This window comes from Columba livia, unplaced genomic scaffold (assembly GCF_036013475.1).
Source record: "Columba livia isolate bColLiv1 breed racing homer unplaced genomic scaffold, bColLiv1.pat.W.v2 Scaffold_291, whole genome shotgun sequence".
Classification (NCBI taxonomy): Eukaryota; Metazoa; Chordata; class Aves; order Columbiformes; family Columbidae; genus Columba; species Columba livia.
The window spans coordinates 47,235-54,798 of record NW_027043328.1 but is presented as its reverse complement, the minus strand read 5'-3'; the positions used below and the strand labels follow the sequence as shown (position 1 = coordinate 54,798).

At 53.1% G+C, this 7,564-nt stretch overlaps 1 pseudogene; it reads left to right on the top strand.

Annotated features, from left to right (window-relative positions):
* Nucleotides 1-5,183: 5,183 nt before the first annotated feature.
* LOC135578057 (olfactory receptor 14J1-like) lies at nucleotides 5,184-6,098 on the top strand (annotated as a pseudogene).
* The last annotated feature ends 1,466 nt before the right edge of the window (nucleotides 6,099-7,564 follow it).

Below are 7,564 nucleotides of genomic sequence, written 5' to 3'. Positions count from 1 at the left end.
ATGGAGCCTTATAGTGCAAATACCTATTCAATTGTCATTGCCAGAGGGGCGACCAGAGATGCAGTGTACTATTTTACAGATATGTAAATGTAAGCATATACCACTGACATTCCTAGACATGTTACACAAACACCTGAAGGATTATTCATGCCTTTTAACATGATTATCCTCAGAAGGCCACCAGCTTTACATCTCAGAAAATGGGATCCAGAGTCCAAGGGCAGGATGGTTTGGGCTCTGTGCTGGGATCTGGAAACTGAAACGTGCTCCCATCTCCCAGCCCCCTGCCCTCCTCAGTGAGGGTGTGAGACATTCTGCCAGCGAGGGCTGAACTCACAGCCATGACCAGTATCTTATGTCCAACTGCAGCCAATGGTGTCCTGCCAGCTCAGGATTGAGCTTCCATTGCTGGAGGTGTTTAAAAGATGTGCAGATGTGGCACTTTGGGACATGGTTTAGCGGTGGTCTTGGCAGTGTTTGATTTATGGTTGGACTCCATGTTCTTAATGGTCTTTTCCAGCCTAAATGATTCTCTGATTCTCTGATTTGGGTTGAAACCGTTCCAATCCCATCACCTCCAGCTTCCCTCAGTGGCTGCTGTTGTGTGGCACAACTGTCCTGTCTCTCCAGGCAGGTTGGGCACTGGGTTGGTGTCTGCATTGGCAGTTTTCCCCTTCTGGGGTAAAAGGCTGTTGAGCAGAGACAGTTGTAGAGATTTGGGTCTCAGGGGTTTGCACCAATCCTGTCAAACTCTGAGCAGGATGAGCTTTGGAGCCCAGGAAAAATGGAGATGCTCTGAAGGATGTTTGTGAACAGTGGTGCTGGCACTAGTAACAGTAACAGAATACTCCGTATTCTTGGTTATGTTGATGAATTAAAGCTCTTTAACTTCCCTCCCAGCAGTCATTCTCACTTCTCAAAATACATATTGCATCTCAGTAGTTGGCCTCTTGTATGAAGTTCTTGGAACAGTGCTTTCTCTCACTTCCACCTTTCTTATAATTGAAAGAATAGACCTGTTGGTCAGAATTGCTCCCAAATCATCCCTCTTCCATCCATTTTCTCCTTTCTTTGTCTGGTGTGAGGGGCAGGTGGCATGGGGAAGTTGCTTCCTTTTTAGCCAATGAAAGCCAAGGAACAGATCCCAGGTTAGTGAAAAGGCACAAAGGAAGGCAGAATCTTTATGTGGTGTGCACTGACAATACATTGTTTCCTACATTTCTAATCTCTGAAGTCCCAACCGTGCAGCAGAGATTGGAGTTATAAGCCCCCATCATCTGCCCTGTGTGGCACCATGTAAAATGGCACTAGCCCAGTCCAATGGCTGGTTTGGATTCTCTTCACAGCCAGAAGCACCACATGGGTCGGGAGATGAACCAGGATGCTCAGCGAGGACTAAAACTTCTCGGTTCTTAAAGTTCCGTGTTCCCTGGAATCTCAGCAGACAAGTTGTGCCAATTGCTCGGTCCAAGGAGCTGGTCAAGAGCCTCGTCTCCATTTCTATAATGATGGATTTGTGTCTGGCTGATGTGCAGACTCTGTACATGGATGCTGACACCTCTTGAGCAACCTGCTCTGAAAGGGTTAACAACACAGGCTGTTCTTTCTGGAGAGGCATTAGGACAACAAAAAATAAGATCTTGGCTCAGGGCAAAAGAAAAAGGATGGAAAAGATGTGGTCAGGACTCTTTGAGGGCACCTGTAAAGCAGCCCTGCACATGTGAATGACTTCTGTGGTCTGGGAGAACCTGAGAGCTCTCCCTAATTTGAAAACATGAAGGGGAAGGAAGGACAGCGTCATTCAGGCTGGATAGGACCTTGGGAGGTGTCTTGACCAACCTCCTGCTCAAAGCAGGGTCAGACCAGATTACTCAGGCTTGATCCAGACACATCTTGGTCAGTTGGCTTTTTACCCATCTACTTACACACTAACACAGACCATAATATCCTACCTTGGTCACAAGAATACTACAGGAGATGACACTGAATGCCTTGCTGACATTCACGTATCAGACCGTTGTTGTTACCCCACGTCCACCACCCTGTCCTTTCCTCACAGAAAGCAAAGAGGATGGACAGACACAATCTGCCCTGGGCAAACCCCGTCACCTTCTCTTCCAGACACCCAGAAATGGGGTCCCAGTGGACGTGCTCTGGGGCACAGCCCTTAGTTCCCCTGCTCACCCATTGGCCATTTTGAAAAGTGCACACGCTGTGTGAGAGCTGCCAGTGGTCAGGGAGTCCCCCCAGTCTCCATGAGCTCTCACAGATGGGGGAGAGTGGCCTCACTGTGACATCGTCCTGCTGTCCCAGCTCCTGGGATGCTGCCCCTGCTGTCCCATAGACTGGAGAGGATTGTGTTAGTTCCAGTGACCCCTGACTTGATCCCCATGCACTGCTGGTTGTTCTGCCTCCAGCCACAGATATCTCAGAGACCTTGCTGGTGAAGAGGGAGAACGAGAGGACACAGGGATTCTCACCTCTTATTATATTCATTAGTGTCCACACAGTGTCTTTGCTTCTCCTTTAACTGTTCCTGCAGTAGTAACAGCTCATTATGGGGCCCTTGAATTTCCTTACAGGTCTGGACTGAGCTTTGATCTGGACTGTTGCTGTGCTTGGAGGCTATTGTCCTCGAGACCAGATGAACTCACTCCTGCCACCCTGCCTGGCAGTTCATTCCATCCGTGTCACAGCTCTGTCTGCAGCACTGACAGCTCCAGCTCCCCAGTCAGGTCCCTGGCTGAGGACATTGCCTCACATCTGGGCTGAACCACCCCAGCTGTGGCACCAGCCCAGCTCTGACCTGCCACAAGAAACCTGGTACCAAGTGTCCAAGAGCGCATGTGTGCAAAGGCTTTGCTGCAGAGCACAGACATGACATGGCCAAAGATTGGTCAATGTCTCTCTAGACCTAGGAGTGTAAAACCAGAACAAAATGCCTAAGTTCATTCAACTGAAGATATTCCTCCCCTAGCCCGGAGAAATTAGATCCTTTGCTGTAACATTCCTGGTGTCCTGTCTAATGATAGGACAAGAAAAGATGATTCTCATACCGATTTATTTTTTAAAATGAAAAATACAATGCTGGAAAGAAGTGTCTCTGAAGAGGAGAGAGAATCAACATCACTGATTACTTCAACTTCGAAGCTGTGCCACTGGAGCCCCAGGGAGACCTGGATGTGCCCAGAGGGGACAGAGAAAGGGACATCATGGGCTGCTCCTGTGCTGCTGAGCTGGGCTGGGCTCCTGGGACACAGGGAGCTCATGGCAGCGGCAGCGCTGCAGAGAGACAGCTCTGCCCAGGAGCAGCTCCTCTGCACACGCAGCAGGGCTGAGGGCTCTGCCTGCAGCACCGAGGGCACAGGAGCCAGGCACAGAGAGGAAACACAGTCTGGGGTGGGAGGATGCTGAGAGTTCACTGGAAATGAAATCCTCTCAGATATGAAGCCTGTGGCTACAGGGCATTGCATCTGCAAATCTTGGTAGGATCTCAGAAAGCTGTCACATTGCAGAGCCTACAAGAGACGTAAGTACAGCTCTCAGAGATTCTCTGATCAGAGGAGAGGATGTGCTGCAGAGCAGGGATTGCCTTCTGCACTGTCAGAGTGACAAGACGTGAATGCTGCATTCTCCCCAGGGTGGCTGTGGGGTGTAAATGTAAATGTGCAGGCAGGGGTGCCCAGGGCTGTCCTGCAGAGCAGGGTCCCTGCACCCCAGGGCTGTGCCGGGCAGGGACTCTGCCGCCTGCCAGGGTCAGCGCTCAGCCTGCCCGGGGAGATCCCAACAACACTGAGGGCAGAAGATGTGGGTGGAAGGAGTGACCCCCAAAATGACAGGGTCCTTCTGCTGTGGAGAGGGTTCTGTGCGGGTCAGTGGTGCTCACATGTCCAGATTACCCCCAGGTTTTTTCAAGGGGATGCCTCAAGGAGAAGATCAATGCAAGGATTACCAGACAGATAAGGAGCTTTCCTGAGCCTGTCTTTTCAGTTTCCTCTCCCAAGGAGTGGGGGGTGCAGGAAAGGATAAAATGAAAATGAGCTCTCATGCTTGAACAAGTCACCGACACTCCTGAACTGCAACTCTGAGTGATCAGTCCATCTGCCAGAAGGCTCATGACATCCCTTCCCCACCCCTCTGCCTGTGCACAGCACCTGCATCACCTTGGCTGGACCCGTCAGCCTTAGTCTGACCTGTCCTGTTTTCCAGCCTGCAAACAGGAAGATGCCCCCAGGCAGTGCCCTGTGAACAGGCAGGATCTGTAGGGCCAGGGGGAGGGCACAGAGGGTGGGATGGTCTGTGAGCACTGACAGGGAAGAGACATGGACAGGGAAACACCTCCCAGGGGAGAATCTCCAGGCAGCAGGGAAATGATCAGAAATGAGAGGAAACTGAACCCGGAATGGTTATGGGAGGGAGAACAGAGAAAAGTGCCTGTGACCCCCTGCAGTGCAGATCCCTCCTGTGAGCAGCCCCCTGGGCTCCTCTCCCACCCAGCAAAGCCTCTGCCCTCAGGGCCGGGGGCTCCAAGGCATGAAGCAGCTCCTGTGCAGCCAGAGCTCCAGTTCCTCTGCAGAGCACAGGGGCTGAGAGCAGCTGCCCGGCAGTGTTGGTGTCTGGGAGGTGGCTGCACAGCTGGGGAAGGGTGACGCTGTCTGAGTGCCCGGCTGCCTCTGCCCTGGCCTCTCTCACACCCACCCTCACCGCATTTTCCTTCTTGCTCCCCTGCTCTGGGTCACTGCTGTTGGGATCTTGTTCTTGCTGTCAGGCTCTCTGGGGATGGCAGTTTCAGCTGCAGAGTCACAGCCTGAGCTTGTGGGTCTTTTCCTGCAGGTGTGTCCATGGGGACACGTGTCCCAGCTTTGCTCTGACCTGTGGGCTGTGGGCAATGCAGTCTGTGGGGCTGGGGAATGAGCTGAGTGTGTCCTGGGCTAAACGTTGGGTGCTGAGACCCTAGGAAAGGGTGAGACCTGTCATGGTCTGAGGTGGATCCCTCTGCTCTCAGCAGTGCCTGGTGGCTTTTCAGGGTAACATGGGAGTGTGATCAGCCCCCATCTCAGAAAGGTGCCAGCCCAGGGCAGCTGGAGCAAGACAGAGGGACAGAGCAGCTGCCCTCACTCTGCACTGACCCACAGGCACTTCTTTTTTTCCTCATTACAGCGCCCCATGCTCAGGAAAAGCAAATGTCCAACAGCAGCTCCATCACCCAGTTCCTCCTCCTGCCGTTCACAGACACACGGGAGCTGCAGCTCTTGCACTTCTGGCTCTTCCTGGGCATCTACCTGGCTGCCCTCCTGGGCAACGGCCTCATCATCACCACCATAGCCTGGGACCAGCACCTCCACACCCCCATGTACTTCTTCCTGCTCAACCTCGCCCTCATTGACCTGGGCTCCATCTCCACCATTGTCCCCAAGTCCATGGCAAATTCCCTCTGGAACACCAGGGCCATTTCCTATTCAGATTGTGCTGCGCAGGTCTTTCTGTTTTTGTTTTTCATTTCAGCAGAGTTTTATATCCTCACCGTCATGTCCTATGACCGCTACGTTGCCATCTGCAAACCCCTGCACTACGGGACCCTCCTGGGCAGCAGAGCTTGTGTCCACATGGCAGCAGCTGCCTGGGCCACTGGGTTTCTCAATGCTCTGCTGCTCACGGCCAATACATTTTCACTGCCCCTGTGCAAGGGCAATGCCCTGGGCCAGTTCTTCTGTGAAATCCCCCAGATCCTCAAGCTCTCCTGCTCACTCTCCTACCTCAGGGAACTTGGGCTTCTTGTGGTCAGTGCCTGTTTAGTTTTCATGTGTTTTGTGTTCATCGTGGTGTCCTATGTGCAGATCTTGAGGGCCGTGCTGAGGATCCCCTCTGAGCAGGGACGGCACAAAGCCTTTTCCACCTGCCTCCCTCACCTGGCCGTGCTCTCCCTCTAAGTCAGCACGGGTTCATTTGTCCACCTGAAGCCCCCGTTCATCTCCTCCCAGTCCCTGGATGTGGTGCTGTCTGTTCTGTACTCTTTGGTTCCTCCAGCAGTGAACCCCCTCATCTACAGCATGAGGAACCAGGACGTCAAGGATGCTGTGTGGAAACTCGTATCTTAGTGTTTTCTGAAGCAATAAACTGCCCATCTGCTTCTACATTGGAGTTTTAATGTAACTAATTACAGGCTCAGCCTGTCATCGGGATTTTCTGTTTTTGTTGGCTGTTTTTTAATTGAGATAATGTTGTCATCCCCTTTCTTAATTCTCTGTCTGCTTTTCTTTTATAACTACTGGCTCTGTAAATGAGGAGCCGTGCTCTCCTTGTCTTTAAACAGAATAAAGGGCTTTTTTTTACTTGTTTTTCACTATATCCTTCCTGCAAGGCCTGTATGGAGCTGCAGGGACAGTTCCTGTGTACATGGGAGGAGGGAAAAGAGTCCATCATGGCAGCACTGCCAGGGAGCAGCAGCGCTTGTCTTCCAGAGCTCCATGAGGGCCTGTGGGACAGACAGTGTCTTGAGGTCACTTCATGTTGGCAGAAACATCCTATGGGAAACAGCCTGAATGCAGCACTGGGTTGTGCTTCCTTGAACTCAGGTCCCCATGTCCATTCCTAATGCTGTGGGACATCTCAGCTGAGTGCAGAGCAGGTGACCCACCACAGGCCTGAGGTGCCTCCCATCCTTTAGAAGTGGCAACAGGAGGCCAGAGGGAAACCAAGGCTACGGCCTCTATGTGCAACAGGGAAAGATTCTGTCTCTGAACACCCCTGGGTGCAGAAGGAGTTCACGAGGCCAGCTCAGGCATGGATGCCTGACCGACCCTGACATTTCTGTGTGTGACTCCAGGAACAAACCTCAGTGGCTCAGTGAGATTCATCTCAGCTGCTGGAATGGCTCATTGCGAGTGCTCCTGTCTGCTCCGTCACCCTTGCCCATGATCCTGGGCTGTGCTCTCAAAAGTACCGGAGCACTCAGAGAGCTTCTGGGATCCTTGGAAAAGGCAGACATACAACCCAACTTCAAGAAGGGCTCTTTATTAAAATCCAGCCATTTTCCTCAAGAAGAGCTGCTCCTCCACCTGGTTTAGCGCCAGCAGCACAGGGCTCGCAGGGTCCATCGTGATCTTGGCCGCTTCCATGAAGAGCACACGATGACAATGGTCTGAGATGCCAGGGAGCAGATGGAGGGCTCGCTGTCCTGCTCCAAGGGCTGAATGGCTGCAACAGAAAGAAGCAGAACCCAGATGAGCTCCCATGTCTGCAGAGACCCCCGGGCATCCCCTCCCGACCACGCTCCCTACTCACCTCTGCAGATCTCAGACAGACTCTCCTTGCCTGGGTCCCTCAGGTGCCGCGCAGCCAGCCCTGGGCACAGAGCTCCATCAGCCCCTGCTCCCTCCCCTCACCAGGGCTGAGCCCAGGGGAGAGCAGGAGCCGAGATGGTGGCACCGGGCAAGGCGGCCACCAAGGCCACCTGCGTGGGCAGGGCTGGGAGGGGAGGCCAAGGCCCTGCCCGGGGCAGCAGGGGCTCTGGCAGGCACAGGGCTGCTCCTTGTGCCAGGGCAGCGGCGGGGACTGGGGCCAG